At 34.7% G+C, this 21040-nt stretch overlaps 1 pseudogene; it reads right to left on the reverse strand.

Moving 5' to 3' along the window:
* Window positions 1-9617: 9617 nt before the first annotated feature.
* LOC137223014 (inositol polyphosphate 1-phosphatase pseudogene) lies at window positions 9618-11200 on the reverse strand (annotated as a pseudogene).
* Between the last annotated feature and the right edge of the window lie 9840 nt (window positions 11201-21040).

Here is a 21040-nt window from a genome sequence, read left to right on the forward strand (position 1 = left end):
TCCCTTTACCTTAAAAAACTAAAAATAGAACTACCATATGACCCAGCAGTCCCACTACTGGGCATATACCCTGAGAAAACCATAACTCAAAAAGAGGCATGTACCACAATGTTCATTGCAGCTCTATTTACAATAGCCAGGACATAGAAGCAACCTAAGTGTCCATTGACAGTTGAATGGATAAAGAAGATGTGGCACATATATATACAATGGAATACTACTCAGCCTTAAAAAGTAACGAAATTGAGTTATTTGTAGTGAGGTGGATGGACCTAGAGTCTGTCATACAGAGTGAAGTAAGTCAGAAAGAGAAAAACAAATACCATATGCTAACACATGTACATGGAATCTAAAAAAAAAAGGTTATGAAGAACCTAGGGGCAGGACAGGAATAAAGACCCAGATGTAGAGAATGGACTTGAGGACATGGAGGGGGGAAGGGTAAGCTGGGACGAAGTGAGAGAGTGGCATGGACTTATATATACTACCAACTGTAAAATAGATAGCTAAAGGGAAGCAGCTGCATAGCACAGGGAGATCAGCTCAGTGCTTTGTGACCACCTAGAGGGGTGGGATAGGGAGGGTGGGAGGGAGACACAAAGAGGGAGGAGATATAGGGATATATGTACACGTTTAGCTGATTCACTTTGTTATACAGCAGAAAGTAACACACCATTGTAAAGCAATTATACTCCAATAAAGATGTTAAACAAAAAATCAAGGAAGAAAAACAAAAAGAAAAGATCCTTTTGAAGAGAAAAAATTTAATAGATACCATGTTGAGTAAAAGAAGCGGTTCTTTTTATTTTATTTTATTTTATTTTTAACATCTTTATTGGAGTATAATTGCTTTACAATGGTGTGTTAGTTTCTGCTTTATAACAAAGTGAATCAGTTATACATATACATATATCCCCATATCTCTTCCCTCTTGCGTCTCCCTTCCTCCCACCCTCCCTATCCCACCCCTCTAGGTGGTCACAAAGCACCAAGCTGATCCACCTGTGCTATGCATCTGCTTCCCACTAGCTAAAAGAAGTCGTTCTTAATGTAACTTAGTTTTTGAATAATTGTGAACAAACCAAATTTCCACCACCTAAAATACTTTAAATATGAAATAAAAGATCTCTCTCACTCTCACTCACTACAACATGAATATACTGTAAAAATTAAGTTAATATCCATCACTATTACCTACTGTCCTTTCATTAAGCTTTCTTTCTTCTTAAGTGTTAAAGCACAAGAAACAGTAAATTATCTAGAAGAAAACTCTGGAATGCAAAATAATTCTATAAATTAATACATTACTTGTATGTTTAATAAAAGAGTTTAAGGAATCCATAAACTGAATATTCTACCCTTTATTTTGGCCTTTAGTTTGTCAGATTCTGGCAGTCTTTCTTTACGCTCAGTGACTCCAGATCCAGAGGCATTCCAGTTTCTGAGTTGATAGATTGTGCTAGGTACGGCCTTATTAAGTAACATTTCACTTCTAATTTATTCTTGTGTGGATTTACCTATGTCAGTTTGACACCTCACCCTGCTTCCTGAGATACCTAAACCCTCTAGTTCCTGATCCTGACTGGATTTCTTTAGGATAAATTGTCTTGAGTCATAAGACATTTATTTTGGCCAGCATTTAGGTTTCATCTATTTCTACTCTTCTAGGTGAGTTACTGATTCTTCTTTCTAATTTCACTCTATCTCTCATCACCTACTGTCTCTTTCATTCTCTTTGTCCTTTAAAGTGAAATTCAGAAGAAAGCATGTATTAATTTTTCATGTTTAATTAGAAGTCCGTGCATGTTACTCCATGTTACTAGCACCCACTAGCCCTAAATTAAAAACCCTCAAAAGGGTTGTTAAAATTTCTATTACTACATAGAATAATAAAACATAACAAATTTTAACCTTTCTATGTTGGTACAAGAGTTATAAGAGAATGAAGAATGAAGATCTACTGAATAGCAATGTGTAGTCCTCACTGGCTGAAATTCGGATACACTCACATTCCTGGAACTAAAGCCTCTAACTAAAATAGATGTCTTACTTGTAATGGAAAAAAGCATCTTTACCTTTTTCCTTATTTATTTTAAAAGGCTCTAAGGCATCCACTGATATGTCATTGCTTAGGAAAAGAACACTATACTTTGGACTTAAGTTGAATCACATTGACATATTCAAACTGCACTTACAACCAATAATATTCACATAGTTTATTCTCTAAGTATACAAAACCTTCCTGGCTGCCCTATACTCAAGCAGAAAATTAGTTATTTCAATGTCTTAAAAGAAATACACTTATGATTATTTATATTCAATACACTTATGGTTATTTATATTCATTACTCTTGAATATCCCATTACTGACTATACACATTTAAATTATGAATTCAAACTGATTCATTCAAAATCACAATATCTACTAAAGTAAACTCCGGAGACTAATCCCATGGGGAAGAAATACTTTATTTTGCATCTTTCTAAGGATAATCTGATATATAAAATTACTTTCCAGGTGAAGTTTGTCAAAAACCCTTTACTCATTAATTACTGTGATATTCTGGTTTTCACTTATATGCATTTACTACAATTGCCCTACTTTGGTACTAAATATCACAAAATAAGTAAAATTGCTTATCTGTCATTTGATCATTGATTTGTCACACGAATTCTGTGAAAACCATAATAACCTGAAAAATGCACTGAAGTAATATACTCTCTATACTTCTAAACACTCTTCCTCCTCTAAACAGAGCATACGCTAGAGATGAATAATTAGATAAAGGCAGTGAGACAATATTAAGAGGAAATAATAGTGAATATAAAATACTGAATTTAAATTCAAAAGGTTTGATTCTTATTGAGAGTGTGACTTATAGTGGGGGATACTGGAAAGATAAAGTAAAAATGCAGATAAAATTATTTGTAAACTGTACAAGACAGTAAGTTACAGTGATTTTTTAAAGTTTTTAAGATATCTCAGCTTAGAATAAGAACAGCTCACAAGTATGTAGAATTTGTGTGTTTGAAATTATTTCGAACATGTCTTTTTGGATTGAATACATGTTTAAATCATTAAATAATATACACAAAGTTTTAAACAAAGCCAGTATATTAAGAGTACATATCATAAATGTTTAAAAATTATAGTCTGCCAAATGACTTTTTTTTTATTAAAGAGGTTTATTTGAAGGGTGAGTCATGCAATGAAATTGGTAGATAGTTTGTCTTGGGCTCTGCTTTCCTGGAATTAGTATAATGTGTCATAAGCAAAAACCTTATTTCACACACACACATACACACACACACACACACACACACACACACACACAGAGTCACACAAGCACTTCCCTAGGGCAAGTAAAATGAATAACTCTTAACCTCTGGGGTACTGAATGATTTAAGTACTCCCCATGCTGATGTTAAATATTTATTCTCACATTTACTGCAACTGAAGTCAGAAATAGTGCCTCAAACTGACAAATATTGTGTGAACCACATGTGAAACAATGAGCAAGCCTTAATAAGTACACTATAAGCTTCCTGCTGTTTCATAACCCATATTACTGGCAGAACAGTATTTTTCTAATATGAATCTTATGTCAATGCCCTGCATAAAATCTTTCCTTCGCTTCCCTTCAAAAAGATAAGTGAAATTCAAACTCCTTAAGATGGTGGGAAGAAGGCTGCACAATTGGCTGTTTGCTGTCACCAACTATTTCAACCTCATTTGGTATACTACTACCCCTCTTTTATATGCTCAAGGTGCACAGCTATAACTACCTAGTCCATGAAATATCCCAAGCACTTTCCTGACTGAAAATCTTAATTCTTACTATTTTCTCAGTCTAGAACACTCCTCCAATCCTCCTGCTATTTTTTAGTCACTAACTCCTATTTATACTTTAGGATTCTGTAATAATACTTCTTCAGAGAAGGGTTAACTGGTGCTTCCCCACTAAATCAGTCTGCATTGCCATTATGTCTATATTATACTTTTTTCTTTTCCTTTATAGCACTTCTCAGAGTCTGTAATGAAATAATTTTTAGTGTGATCACTTATTTATGGTTATTTCTCCCACTGAACTATAAGTATTCAGGGGGAAGTGATCTTTGCTTATCATTGTATTACCAGTGATCTGGTCAGTGTCTGGCACTTCATAGGCACTTGACTGTATGTAAAATAATAATAGTAAAGAAACATACAAATACAACATCACTTGGATGATATAAATATCTCTGAGTAGTTACTGTGTGCCAGGCCCACATGCTAGATTCTGATGGTACAGGTAAATAAAGCAGAATTGCTCTTCTGCTAGAAAGTATAGGCTGACTATTAGAACAAACATATAATCAAACAAGTGTACAAATTCATTATGTAGAGAATGAAAAATTGGGTGGCTATGCTGTCTGGTGGCATTATGGTATTTATAGGCACATGAGCTCCCTCTGGAAGAATGGATCAGTGTTTGTTAATTAAAAAGGAAGGAAGCAGCAAAGAGCTTATAACTGGCATTGTGAGAAGCACCATGGAAAAAGAGTGAAGAAGACGTGTGCAGTTGAATTATGCTTCCCTGTAATTAACAGGAACACAATTTAAAAAAATTAAAGAAGAGACTTAACGAGCTCACTTGTGTGTGTGTTTGTGTGTACCAGAAAGACACTTCTGAAAACAGGATAAAGTCTTATTAATGAAAGCTTGGTCCACATACAGCAACATAAGCATCTTCTGGAAGTTGGATAGACAGAAGAATCTCAGGCCTACCCAGAATTACTGAATTGGAATCCACATTTTAAAAAGATGCCAGGTGACTTTTATACAGTTCTAAAGTTTGAGAGTCACTGCTATAGAGGATGGACTACAGGGAAGAGAAGATTGGAATTGAGAAAATGGAAGAGGAGTTATTTCAAAAGCACAGAAGCTTGATAATGATATGCAAAGGAAAACAGGAGCATTCCTGTTCCAAAGGGAGGTCTAAATTTAAGTATACATGAAACACAGTCTTTCCAAATTGAAGTCCATGTCAAGAATCCCATATTGCTCCACTTTGGTGGATTAAAATATTTATTATCCAGCATATTTCACCTTTTCTTCTCTTCCACTACCTACATGGATGAAAGGGTAGATACCATTAAAAGACTTACCTTACATCTCAAAGCTTCTGTCTTATTGTTGGTTATCATCCTCACATCTGTCCCTTCACTTTTGTCTTGATCATGCTATATTTTCAGCAATGGGATATTAGCAGACATTGAACAAGCAGAGAACTTCAATATGTTTGCATGTTGAGCATTGCTTCTTTTCCTTCTGCCATTTCCAAGAGAAGAACATGCACTGGGTGACCAGCTAGGATGAAAGAAATGAGAGACACATAATGGTGACCTGAACTAATTCTTTTCAAACACTACAGCTACTCTTAGATATTTCTCATTTCTTACATACTTTCAGATCATTTGCCTCAATAACAATAGCAACAACAAAAACCTGTTGAACTTCTTAATGAATAGCACTAATTGCATTAATTTGAGAATATTGGAATTTTATATTGTTTTCCCACCCCAAAACATCTAATTTTATGTCTTTTGAAGATTTTACATTTTTTAATATATGCCATATAACATTCTTATAAAGCTTATTATGGGGCTTCCCTGGTGGCGCAGTGGTTGAGAGTCCGCCTGCCGATGCAGGGGACTCGGGTCCCGAGTCCGGGAGGTCCCACATGCTGTGGAGTGGCTGGGCCCGTGAGCCATGGCCACTGAGCCTGCGTGTCCAGAGCCTGTGCTCCGCAATGGGAGAGGCCACAACAGTGAGAGGCCCGTGTACCGCAAAACAACAACAACAACAACAAACAGCTTATTATGAATATTTTACAACTTTACTGATACCATATATGGGATATTTTGCTTTCCTAAGTGTTTTGTTTTAATACAAATAGAGAAAAAGCAATTGGCATTTAAAAACTTCCTGTATTCACCTTGCTGAATTGGTTTTGTTTCTCTAGAGAACCATGATTAATATGAGGAAGGAATTTCCTTCCTAAATTTTCTATTCCTCTAAATATAAAGTATTTTTAAAATTCTCTCTCATGATTTGTTTGGCTCAGGAATTTGGAATGGGCTTAGCTAAGCCATTCCAGCTCAGGTTGTCTCACATGGCTGGATCTGGAATAGCGGGTACCTACTGTACACTGCACTGGCTCTGGCTGATTGTCTCTCTCTCTTTGTGTAGTTCCAATGATTTTCCATGTGGTTGTTTCATGTGTGGTGCTTACAGAGAAGTCAGACTGTTCATACGAAAACTCAGGGTTCCAGTACAAGTAATCCACAGAGACAGGCATAAGTGCATAGCCACTTACGATCTAGATGTGGAATGCAATTGTATCACTTCCACTATACACTACTATCAATAGCCACTAAGTATAGCACAGTTGCAGATGGACTAGAAAAGTGATCAATATAATCTACAGATATATAGAGAGTAAGCACTGGGGCTCTGAATATGTTGTTGGAAGAAAGAGTGACCATGGGTTCATTTGTACACAAAAGTTACTTAAAACCTGTTAGGCACATACATTGTTTTATCACTGTGGTTTGGAGTTTATAGATACCAAAAAAGAGGTATACTGTTTAATATTATCTTTTCTCAACTGTTGAATTCTCTTTTTTATACTCTCTCCTATAGAGCAAGATAGAAAATTACAGTCTCTAAGATGTTTTGCAAGCAGAGTTAAAATTCTGGTTCTTCTGCCAATGAGGGATATTTGCAGAAGATTTGGAAGACAGAATAGAAATTGAAAGTATTCTTAGATGAGAGCTGAAGACAGTTGCATGGGAACTATGTAGAATACAAGTTTGCAGTGGCTTCTGGAAAACATCCCCAAATCACTTGTGTGTTATAATGCGGGAAGAGCCAGCACTTCTGGATTTCCCAAGCTAATTCAGGACCCTTACTCTTCAGCCTACCAATTATTGCAAAAGCTTCTGATGCCCTGTATTAAACTCCTTATTGCTGGGAATATTAAAAATTTGTAGTTTTTCTGACAGAACTTTGGTCAAAGATGGAAACAACATACTTCAGAAAATGGTAGCATTTACCACTTATGAGGCTGTCAGTGGTATTTTCCAGTAAGACTTCTCAGACCAACCTGAAAGGCTTATTAGGGAGTACCCATTTAACCCATAATAAAACAACAATACCAAAAACATATAAAAAATAAATTTATCTAAATCTCTCAACATTTTTGTCTATGTTTTATCTACCTATCTATCTAATAATACAACTTCCCTTACTTATATTCCTCTTACTTTTCCCCAAATGCCTCTCTTTGTCTAAATGAATATAGGTGTGAATTCTCAGTTAAGTAAATTTTAATCTAGTTTTATATAATTAAGGCATATTTATTTCTCATTATATTAGTCTTGAAATATTTACATTTAATTTCCTGAATATGAAAGACATACACACAAAATATTTTTTCTGTGAGGACAAACTATGCACCGTCTATAGATTCAAAATATACAATGGAGTATTAAAGGTTCTGAGAATCTTTCATCAAATATCACATGATAACTTTGAGTGGATGTCCCTAACAGTTTTTGATAAATAAATCCTGCTAAACTCTTCATCTTAGAAAAGGCTGACATAGAATGTTTGATCAGAGCTGTCAAGCATTCTAAATAATTAGCAGAACAGATTAATTTATTTTCAGATTTTTAACTACTTACACTGATGTCAACACTATCCAGTCATCACATAATCATTGTGCTGTGAAAATAAAGTCAAATGCATAATTAAATGTGTTGATTGGCAACCCTTAGAGTGAAAGGGGAGAAGTATTATAAGGATAAAGACCAGCTGCTTTCTCAGAAAGACAGATGAACAGAGAGAAAGAGCAAGAGGAGAGGAGGAGAGGGGGAGGGAGAGGGAGAGAGAGAGAAAGTGCGAGCGCACGTGCTCGCCAGAGAGAGAGAGAGAGAGAGAGAGAGAGAGAAAAGCAGGTCTGTTTATTGAACATGTGGCATTCTCAGGAGGAAACTAAAAACATATTCCAATATGCAAGTATTCTAATATGTGTAAGCATCCTAATAAAATTAACATTTATATTGTGTATAAAATGTTAATTTTATATCAAAGATGATTCCTGAGAACTCAATGAAGTCGTTAAAGTATTCAATTTCATAATCCTCTTCATAGTCTCACATTCTTAAAGACTTGCTTTTTAACTGCTCAAGATTCATTAGCTTGAAATTCTGCTACTCATTTTCATCAATGTTTGAATTCTCAATTGAGATGTGATATTTCACTCCTGCCACTATGTCAATCTGGAATCTTTTCAGAAATAAATTAAATGAAAATTTCAAAGCCTTACTGAATAAAATAATTTATGGTATATTAATTAGTCTCAAATTGACATTAAACTGTCTTTGTCTTTCACAGATAATAATTATAACTAAGACTTCTTTGTCCAGGCTTTTAAAAATCAATATTATTTCTGTACTTCAAAACCAGAGCAAGAAGGAGGGATGTTAACAAAGTGTTACTGTATGGAATAAAATCTTATCTATGGAAGAAAAATTGTCAGTGTCCTTTGCTAAGGTGATGTATCTAATAATAAATTAGTTTACTGTATTTAAATTCAGTGTTTTATCCCAAGAAATAATATTCTATGTTGGTGTTCAAAACTTTTCTCAAATGCCAATCTTACTTGGATACTTAGTCTGATGGATGCTTTGTTGTTCTTTCTCCAAACTATTTTCTTTTCCCCCTAACTATACAGAAAAACTGTAGTTTTTCTAAAATGTAGCACTGTCTGCACTTCAGAACTGTCAGGTAGGGCCATGTGACTGAGTTCTTGCCATTTGAAAGTGGATGCAAATTACATATACCAATTCTATGCCCTAAAATCTCTATGGAATACTCCATGCTTACCCTCTTCTTTCAGATAGATGATACCAGGCTAACCTTGAAGCCATGTACTAATAATGGCAGACTGAAGTATAAAAGACACCTTGTTCCCTGAATGACTATGTGGGGTAGAGTCTCCTTTTCCTCCTCCCCACCAACCACAACGGGCAGTGAGGCGAGTAACAAATGTTCATCATGCAGACAACCTTGAAATTTCTTATCTTACCGGGTAGAGTGGCTCTCATTAAATACCCTAGTACAGGTTCTTAATTAGAACACATGTAGACAGCAATTTTATATTACTATAAGTGGCAACAGTATACAGTTGATTGGTAATACTTAAAAAAATAAAACATTAATAATAATAATAGTAATAAATTTATGTGGGGCATTTACCCTTGCTTGAATTTATCAGAAGTTTATAAACAAGCAGGACACATCTTGATTTAATCAGCAGGAAAAATGAATTTTGGAGAAAATCAAAACTATTCCAAGATCACATTTTGCAATACAGAAAAAAATGTTATTAGAACTTAGTGATATATATATGCTCCTCAAAAGAGGAAGGTGAATGTTGACTATTCACCTTCAAAACAAGCACAAAACTACCTTCAAAAGATAGAGATGTGAAAAATAGTTTCACAGTTCAGTTTATAAGCATATGAGGACAAAGTTTATCTATGTAGTGTGCAGCTGCAGATTCAAGACTTTAGATGAGGAAGCTCAGAAATGTCTCTTGCTGCTTTCTTGATCTGTATGCAATTAGTCCTCCCTTATTGCCCCACTGATTTACTGCAGTGGCACCTTCATTTTCCATGTGGTACCAACTCCAGTTTCTGGATTCCGTTCCAAGAATTCTTTTAAGTTTACCATTCCCTCACCCATGGCCCTGAGTTTGACATTAACAGTACAAGACACTCACCTGAATGTGAAAAGATATATCTTTTCTGAAAATATATAAATGTCAGCAAGACCTTGGACAACTCAGGGCTCTTGTAAGCAGCCTTAGTTGCCGGGAATAGGCTATCTCCACATACAAGTGTTAGGTAGTTAGTCAGACATTAGCAGCAAGGAGGTGACGGTGGTGAAAAGAGGGGAATAATCAAGTCACACCCCAACCATCTGGGAACCCTCCCCTGACTCCACCCAGAACAGGCAAAACTATGGTCAGGTGGTGGGCAACTTTTCCTAATAAAGAGGGAGCACGGTAACACGAAGGAACTTCCCCGGGCTGCTCATGCCCAGACTAGACAGGCGTATGAAACCTAGAGTAAACCCGAACTCATTATACCATCATTATAATAAAATCTGCATGTGGTTTTGCTCCCCCCCGCCCCATGGACTTTTCTTAGTGAAGCTAGGGTAAGGGCATGCACAATAATGAACTTGTTACATGACTCAGGACTGTGAATCAAATAATGACCCCCTGTCACTCACCCATGATCACACCCCACCTCCTCACAGAATTCTCCTTATAAACACCCTTAAACCTGTACAGAAGGGCTGGTTTCACTTTGCAGAAGCAGCCCACTCTCCCTCTGAGATTACAGCTATGCTTTAATAAACTTTGCTTTGTGCTTAAGCCCAAAGTGGTAGTCTGCAATTCTTTACTTGCTATGGTAAGGACCGAGATTGCTGGCCCAGGTCTTCTGTTGACCTCCTCAGTTGAAGCTATTTGACACAATGCACACCAACCCAGTAACAGAGGTGACAGTGAGATTTTGATAGTCTCCTTTTCACTTGTACTGATAGCTGAAAACCAGTGGGAGAATTCCACCTGAGAGCTGTGTTTCTGGTCAGTTGGCTCTGCATTTTATTACCATTTCTTTTAGAAATGGGGGCTGAAATGCATGGATATTGGTCCCCATGTAAGAAGAGCCCCAGTAGTACTGTCCTTTCCAACTGAGAGTGCTTAGGTCTTGTGATACAAAGGCTGGTTGATGACAAACATCAGGGACACCCCTATTTGTATATCCAATTAAGACACCAATTAAGATGGTGACACACTGAAGTCCACAGGAGAAGATTCCTTGGTTGGATTTAACGTCAGCAGAACCTTTTATACACTGGTAAGTTGAATCTATGGGATCCACCCAAATTCCCAAAATGTCCTGTGGAATGTTGACTTCTACTGAATCCAGAGTTGGGTACATAAAGGTGACAGACATCCTGATGAACAAGTTTGGCGAATGCTTTAGATGCCAACTTGTTACCATTAAGGACTTTGCTAAGAAGCTCTACTGTTGTACAAAAGGCAGCAACATATGTCATTTCAAACATTTTCAAAAGCATCTAGTATTCCTAATTACAGATGATTACTAATGAAACAAAGGCCAATTAAATAAATCAATCAAAACACAACAAATTTGACTTGAGGGAATTTAAGTTTCAATTTCAAAGTGAATAATATTCCTATGGCATGATAAAATAAAATTTTAGACATTTAAATTGTCACTAAATAAAATTAGTGCAACTATAATTTACTTTCTCTCTAGCTAAGTATCCTAATCAAAAAACGGTTGCACTGTACCAGCTTCCAATGTTCTTAGAAAGTTTACAAACCATGTAGGCATACATGACCAGTAGAAATTTGATGACAAAATATGGATTATTACATTATTTAGTTATTATCCAGGTTAACAAAATTAATACATTATATATAAAACTAAGAAAAATATAGAAGTTATTTAAATATAGAAGTTATATAAAATGAAGTTAAAGACTTAACTTGCATTGAATTAAAAAAAAACAGCAGTAGTAGGAAACTAAAATATGACAAGGGGCGGGATAAAGATAGCAAAGTAGAAAGATCATGAGCTCACCTCCTCCCACAGACAAACCAAAACTACAACTATATATAGATCAACTTTCTCTGAGAACAACCTGAAGACTAGTAGAACAGCTCTTCTATAATTAAGATATAAAGAAAAAACCACATTGAAGGTAGGAGGGGCAGAGACTCAATGTAATCAGCATCCATATCCCAGGTGTGATGACCACATGCAGCAGGGGATACAACAAACACGGCAGTCCTCCCTAAGGAACAAGGGGTTTGAGCTTCACACTGGGCATCTTAGCCCTGGGGACCCACACCAGGAAGTTGAGCCCTCATAACAGCTGGCTTCAAAAACCAGTGGGGCTTATGCCCAGGAGAGCCAGAGGGCTATAGGAAACCAAGGCTCTACTCTTAAAGGGTACACATAAAATCTTACTCACTCTGAGTCCTGGCACAGAGGCATCTGGCACTCCAGCCAGTCTGCCAAGGTCACTCCAGCCAGCCCCTGGCCATGCCCACTCCAGTTCCAGCCACGCCAAGGCAACTTGCCCAGTGCACCCCAGGAAAAACCTGGCCTGCACCAACTCCAGATCCAGCTATCTAGCCAAGGCAGCCCTAGTTCAGTGTACTCCAGGACCCTCCAGCCTGTGTCTGCTGCGGCCCCAGTCCACCTGCCAAGCTACCCAGCACAGGCAATCTATATACGAAAGGCTCCTACATAAGGTCATGCTTTCAAGACCAAGAGAGGTAACCATTTTGCCTGATTTATAGAAAAAGAACACAGAAAGTCAAACAAAATAAGGAGCCAAATATATTCCAAATGAAATAAGATAAAACACCAGAAAAGAACAATAATGAAACAGAAGTAATTTATCTGACAAAGGGTTCAATGTGATGGTCATAAAAATGCTCACTGAACTCTGAAGAAGAATGAAGGAACACAGTGAGAATTTCAACAAGGAGTTAGAAAATATAAAAAAGAACCAATCAGGTCTGAAGAATATAATAACTAAAATAAAAGTACATGCAGGGAACAAAAAAAAGATTAGATGATACAGAAGAATGCATAAGTGATCTGGAAGACAGAATTGTGGAAATCAACCAATTGTAATAGCAAAATGAAAAAAGAACTAAAAATATATATAGTTTAAGGGACCTCTGAAAAAACATCAAGCATACTAACATTTTAATTTTAGGGGTCCTAGAAGGTGAAAAGAGAGAGAGAAATGGGCAGAAATTTATTTGAAGAAATAATGGCTGAAAACTTCCCTAACCTGGGGAAGAAAACAGATATCTAGGAAGCACAGAGGCCCAAACAAGATGAATCCAAAGAGATTCACACCAAGATATATAATTAAAATGACAAAAGTTAAAATTAGGAGAGAATTTTAAAGGCAGCAAGGAAACAAGGAAACAAACAAACAAAAAAGCTAGTCACATACAAGGGAACTCCCATAAGACTATCAGCTGATTTTTCAGCAGAAACTTTTCAGGCCAGAAGGGAGTGGCATAATATATTTAAAGTGCTGAAAGGACAAAACAAAACCTTACAACCAAGAATACTCTACCCAGCAAAGTTATCACTCATCACTGAAGGAGAGGTAGAGTTTCCCAGGAAAGCAAAAGCTAAAGAATTCATCATCACTAAACCACTCTTACAAGAAATGTTAAAGAAACTTATTTGAGCAGAATAGAAAAGGTCATAACTAGAAACAATACATAAAAGGAAAAATCTCACTGGTAAAGGCAAATATATAGTAAAGGAAGTGAATCAGCCACTTAAAAAGCTAGTATGAATGTTAAAAGAATAAATTTGTAAAATTAACTGTAACTACAATAAGTAGTTAAGGTACACGCAAAGTTAAAAGCTGTAAAATATGACTTCAGAAACATAAAACAAAACATGGACGGAAGGAGTAAAAGTGTAGTACTTTTACAATGCATTTGAACTTAAGTGATTATCAGCTTAAAATAAACTTCTATATATACAGGTGATATATATGAACTTCATGGTAACCAAAGCAAAAACCTATAATAGATACACAAAAAAATAAAAAGAAAGAAAACCAAATATAACACTAAAGAAAATCATCAAACCACAAAGGAAGATAATAAAAGAAGAAAGGAACAGACAAGAAACACAAAACCAGAAAACAATGAACAAAATGGCAATAGGTACATACCTATCGGTAATCACTTTAAATGTAAATAGATTAAATGTGCCAATCAAAAGACACAGGATGGCTGAATGGATTTAAAAAAGAAAAAAAATAGAAGATCTATATGCTGCCTACAAGAGACTGACTTCAGATCTAAAGATACACAAAGGCTGAAAGTGAAAGGATGAAAAAGTTCATGAAAATGGAAGCAGAAAGAATGCTAGGGTAGCAATACTCATAACAAGCAAAATAGATTTTACAAGAAACACTGTAACAAAAATACAAAACAGGACACTACATAATGATAAAGCAGTCAATCCAAGAAGAGACTATAATATTTGTAAATATTTACGCACTCAACATAGAAGCCCCTAAGTATATAAAGCAAATACTGACAGACATAAAGGGAGAACTTGACAGTAATACAGTAATAGTAGTGTACTTTAATACCTCACTTACATCAATGGATAGATTAACCAAGCCAAAAAAAAAAAATCAATAAGGGAACACTGGCCTTAAACAATACCTTAGACAAGATAAAATTAATAGATATATATAGAACATTTCATTGCCAAACTGGAAAACACACATTCTTTTCAAGTGGACATAAAACATTTTCCAGGATAGATCACATGTTAGGCTACAATACAAGTCTCAAAAAATTTAAGAAAACTGAAATCACATCAAGCATCTTTTCGAACTGCAACAGTATGAAACTAGAATTAATTACACAAAACTGGAAAATACACTACTATGTTGAGATTAAACAACATGCTAAACAACCAATGGGTCAATTAAGAAATCAAAGAAATTAAAAAACCTGAGACAAATGAAAAGGGAAACACAATTTCCCAAAATCTCTGGTACACAGCAAAAGCAATTATAAGACAGAAGTTCACAGCAATATAGATCTATCTCAAGAAACAAGAAAAATCTCAAATAAGCAATATAACTTTATACCTAAAGCAACTAGAAAACAAAGAAAAGTACAAATTTAGTAGAAAGAAGGATATAATAAATATCAGAATGGAAACAATGAAACAGAGACTAAATAAATGTGTGTGTGTGTGTGTGTGTGTGTGTGTGTGTGTGTATGATTAAAGAAACTGGGAGCTGGTTCTTTGAAGATAAACAAAACTTACAAATCTTTAGCCAGACTTACCAAGAAAAAAAAGAGAAGGCCCAAATAAATGAAATCAGAAATGAAAGAGGAGTACCACCAATACCACAGAAACACAATCATAAGCAATTACTACAGACAATTATCCACAAGTTGGACCACGCAGAAGAAATGAATAAATTCCTAGAGACATATAATCTTCCAAGAGTGAATCAGAAAGACATAAAAAATCTGAACAGACTGATTATTAGTAATGAAATTAAAACATTAATCAGGAAACTTCCAACAAGCAGAAGTCCAGGACCAGATGGTTTCATAGGGGATGTCTACAAAATATTTAAAGGGGAATTAATATCTACCCATCTCAAATTATTCCAAAAATAGAAGAGGAAGAAACACTACCATGAGGTTAGCATTACCCTGACACCAAAAATAAGAAAAGATACTACAAAAATTACAGTCCAATATTGCTGATGCACATAAGATGCAGAAATCCTCAACAAAATTTTAGCAAATGAAATTCAACAATACATTGAAAGGATCATACAGCCTGATTAATTGGGACTTATTCCAGGGATGCAGGGATAGCTCAATATCCACAAGTCAATCAATGGGATACACTACATTAACAAAATCAAGGATAAAAACCACACAATCATAACAATAAATGCAGGAAAAAACAGCTGACAAATCTCAATATATGTTTATGATAAAAACTCTCAACAAAGTGAGTACAGAGGGAATGTACCTCAACATAATAAAGGCCATATATGACAAACCCACAGATAACATCATACTCATTGGAGAATAGCTGAAAGCTTTTCCTCCAAGATCAGGAACAAGACAAGGATGCCCACTCTTCCCACTTTTATTCAACATAGTATTGGTGGTACCAGCCACAGCAATCAGACAAGAAAAGAAATAGAAGGCATCCGAATTTCAAGGGAAGAAGAAAAATTATCACTATTTGCAGATGACATGATAATATATATAGAAAGCCCTAAAGACTTCACCAAAAAACTATTAGAACTAATATATGAATTCAGTAAAGTTGCATGATACAAGAAGAATATACAGAATTCTGTTCCTTTTCTATACACTATTAATAAACTATGAGAAAAAGAAATTAAGAAAACAATCCCATTTACAATTGCATCAAAAAAACCTGAAATGCCTAGGAATAAATCTAACCAAGCAGGTGAAACCTATACACTAAAAACTATGAAATACTGATGGAAGAAATTGAAGATGACACAAATAAATGGAACATGAATTGGAAGAGTTAATATAGTTAAAATGTCCTGAATTGGAAGAGTTAATATAGTTAAAATGTCCATACTACACAAAGCAGTCTACAGATTCCATACAATTCCTATTAAAATACCTATGACATTTTCACAAAACTAGAACAAACAATCCTAAAAGTTGTATCAAATCACAAAATACCCCCAGATAGTCAAAGCAATCTTGAGCAAGAAGAATAGAGCTAGAGGAATCACACTCCTTGATTTCAAACTAGTCTAAAGCTATAGAATCAAAACTGTATGGTACTGGCACAGAAACAGACACATAGGTCAATGGAATAGAATAGAGAGCCCAGAAATAAACCCATGCTTAATTAATGTATGAGAAAGAAATCAAGAATATACAATGGGGAAAAGGCAGTCTCCACAATAATTCATGTTGGGAAAACTGGACAGCTACATGTAGAAGAATGAAACTAGACAATACTCTTACACCATATACAAAATAAACTCAAGTGGATTAAATACTTAATGTAAGACTTGAAACTATAAAACTCCTAGAATAAAACATAGGCTGTATGCTTTTGAACATCAGTCTTTATAACATTTTTTTGGACCTGTCTCCTCAGGCAAGGGCAACAAAAACAAAAACAAACAAATGGGCCCTAATGAAACTAAAATGCTTTTGCAAAGTGAAGGAAACCATCAGCAAAATGCAAGACAACCTACTGAATGGGAGAAGATATTTACAAATAATATATCTGATAAGGGCTCAATATCCAAAATATAAGAACTCATACAACTCATTATCAAAAAAAATCTGATTCACAAATGGGCAGAGGATCAAAATAGACATTTTTCTAAAGAAGACATACAGATGGCCAACAGACACATGAAAGGATGCTCAACATCACTAATCATCAGGGAAATGCAAATCAAAACCAGTAATGAGATTTCACCTTACACCTGGTAGAATGACTATCATCAAAAAGACAAGAAATAACAGATGTAGGAAAAGATATAGAGAAAAGGTCTTGTACTGTTGGTCAATTGATACAGCCACTATGGATAACAGTGTGGTGATCCCTCAACAAATGAAAAATAGAACTACCATACAATCCAGCAATTCAAATTCTGGGTATTTATGCAAAGAAAAGGAAAACACTAATTCAAAAAGATACATGCACCCCAGTGTTAACTGCAGCACTATTTACAACAGCCAAGGAATGAAAACAACTTGTGTCTATTGACAGATTAATGGGTAAAGATATGGTATATACACACAATGAAATATTACTCAGCCATAAAAAAGAATGAAATCTTGACATTTGCAACAACACAGATGGACCTACAAGGTATTATGCAACATGCAATAAGTAAGACAGAGAAAAAGAAATAGCATTTGATCTCACTTATATGTGGAATCTAAAAAAACAAAACAAATGAACAAACAAAACAGTAACAGACTCATAGATACAGAGAACAAAATGGTGGTTAGCAGAGGGGAAAGGGGTGGGGATATCAGCAAACCAGGTGAAGGGGATTAAGAGGTCAAACCCCAGTTATAATAAATAAGTCATGGGGCTGTTATGAATAGCATAGAAAATGAGTTAATAATATTGTAAGAACCTTGTATGGTGACAGATGGTAACTAGACTTATGGTGATCATTTCCTAATGCATAAAAATATTGAATCACTATGTTGTACACTTGAAATTAATATTGTAAGTTAAATATACTTCCATTAAAAAAAGAAACTAAAGTATGATTTTACTTCCTCATTTTTTGTTTCATTGTAGATTCAAAAGCCAGCAAAAATACATAACGCAGAAGAGAGGAAATAAAAAATTATTATGCAAAGAAGTATATAGTAACATTAATCATTAAGCCATATTATTGTAAAATTCATCAGTGTGTATACATTTAGACTTAACAGAAATGGTTAATGTCAGGTTAAGTGCTATCACTTAATAGTTATTAAGCGATACTGGGAAATAGTATTACTGTGATTAAAAGGATCATAAAACAAACTGTAATTATGAAATTTAACTTGGCAAATTAGATAAAACTATATTGTTGGAAATAGTAACTCTTACTACTATTTTGTATGAAAAACATGAATTGCCAGAGTTATTGATGTATTTTAGAAAATATAAATCTTTCTAGGGCTAGGAACATAAAACAACCCAAAGCACACTGGAAAATTATATTTTGGGAAGTTAAATTTCACTCATATAACAAAAGCCTTTGAAAGTTAATGTGAAGAAGTTTTTACTTCCTTTTGAAGGCAATAAGGAAACAGAATCATTTCAAAGAATATCTGAAATACTCACTTAAAAAAATGAAAAATAATTTCTGCATGTGGGTGATTAATACACTGAACCCGTAAGGAAAATGGGAAGTTATGTCCTTTAAAAGAATAGTATAGTAATCTCAATCTGACTTAGGTGAAATTAAAAAATTCAGGGTAACTGAATACTAATAGTAAATAGTGTATGCATTTCTGCCACACGTGCCATTTATTAATTCATCAAATACTTGAGTAGTTACTTTGTTCCAGAAAATGTACTATGTGTTGGAGAGACAGTGAGGAGACAGCATTCCCCTGCTCCAAATATGCTTACAGAAAAGGGGAAAAATAATATCTTGAATGTCACTGTATTGACATCGGGAAATGTTCAGTAAAGTAGCTATGAGTAAGTACTATACTTGAGTAGCTTTCTTGTGTGATTAATTACAATAACTAATTTGGCCAAAGATATAGAATTTTCCACGAATCATAGAGGCTATTTGCGATGTAGGCTTTTCCTAGAAATGTAAAGGACTTGGAAACTCTAGTTACCATATATCCTGTAATAGGGAAGTATTTGTACATCCTAGGAAAAAAAATGCTAACTCTCCAATGGTGCAGGAGGAGGGAAAACATCCCTCAAATAATAGTGATAACAGCAATAACCAATATTAATACTCAATCATTAAGGATGCTATAAAATGGTGGTCCTCAAACTATTTGCTCTTGGTAACTCTTTACAATCTTGGAAAATATTGAGAGTCTAAAGAATATTATTTATATGTTAGATCTATTAAAATCTACAATACTAGAAATTAAATTAAAAATATTAATTCAATTAAAATAACAATAATAAATCCACTGCATAAATAGCATACTCTATTAAAAATAATTACACTTTCCAAAAACAACAGTGAAAGAGTGACATTGTTTTACATTTCAGCAAGTTTCCTTAATAACTGGTGTAATGAATAAATGGCATAGAGATTCATGTATTCTTGCATTCAGTCTGTAAGCAATGTCACTAGTCCTGAAGCCTTCTGAAAAACCCACTGTACACTCATGAGGGAATGTGAGTGAAAACGGAATTATCGTGACAGTAGTTTCAACATCTGATGTCCCTGGAAGGTTCTTGGGAGTTCAAGTTGAGAGCCTTCTATAATAATATCATGAAAGGGAACATGAAGCTCAATAGATTGGTTAACTGTTTTGTAGCCTAGATAGAGACAGAAAAGATGACTACATTTAGAAGTAGTCAATGCCATTTGATATCTTGGACAACTCATGCTACTTGTCACTATAGTCTCAGAATTCTATGCTTAATATTGACATCTTTCCTCTGTGGTCTGAAGTGAGGGCATGATTCACTATCTCATCCAGGAATTCTCTTCAAGAACCTTCCCTACATTGATGGACATGGTTAAATATCAGTTTGATTACCACACTGTAGCCTATTTTTTTCTTATAGAGATAATTAAGATTATAATGGCAGGATTTTAGGCTTGGCAAAATGACTAGCTGAACTATAACCCACCCCAAGTTTCTTACAGCTCTGGATATATAGTGAGTAAAGATTTTGTAAAAAGTATCCTCTAAAGTATCCTCCCCCAAAACATTATCTTATTAAAACTGAAATTAATTATTCTTGAAACTCTTGCCTCTCATTTTCATTGAATTATTAGTGAAAATTATGCAAACACAGTATATAATATAGTTATCTACCATTCAGTTATCTTTCAACCATGCTAATTAATGATTACCTTAATAGAGTGGATATTGTTTCAGTATTATATATTTTTATATTTGTATATGCCTACTAATGTAAGTTAACTTTGTTAAGTATACTGTTTAAGTAAAAAAGATCAATCTGTTGATGAAGACAATAAATCAAGGATAAAGCAGGATTTGGTACTGTACCGATTGTAATTAAAATATTTACCTGACCAAGTACAACTGCTGTTTACATTTCGATAAAAGTATTTTGCAATCACGTTAATCAGAAGGATGTCTGACACCTCTGGACTGGCAGAAGTTGAATATTTGAGACAAATTGTTCTTAGAAACAATAATATGAATAAAAACTTCTTACTGATATATGAGGACAATTAAGCCTATTTTAAATAATTTCATTAATAATATAAAATGACTTCTGTTCATTCCTTTCCTACGATATCATTAAATATTATTGAGTTAGGTCCTGACATTTCATTCAGAATTATGTTTCTGGCATTTAAGTATTCAGCTCTAAATGTTAAGGATGTCAATTATATAAGCATCCATCTTTTTCACTGTCGTTTCCCATCAAACATTAATGGTAGAAGCCTTAATTCATTTCAACTAGTCTCAAATATCTGCCCTGAAGAAGGCTGATACTCTACAAGTGCTCTGACAACCTCTGCTAAGTAATTACCCTTAAAAATATCTCAGTAAATTCAACTCACTCCCAGAGGCATTTTAAATTATATGTCGTTAAAATGCAATGCTTTCTCAAATAACAAGGTCATGCCAAAAGGCAAAACTATACTCTATTTTTATCTGAGACA

The sequence above is a fragment of the Pseudorca crassidens genome, chromosome 4 (genome assembly GCF_039906515.1).
Source record: "Pseudorca crassidens isolate mPseCra1 chromosome 4, mPseCra1.hap1, whole genome shotgun sequence".
Taxonomy (NCBI): Eukaryota; Metazoa; Chordata; class Mammalia; order Artiodactyla; family Delphinidae; genus Pseudorca; species Pseudorca crassidens.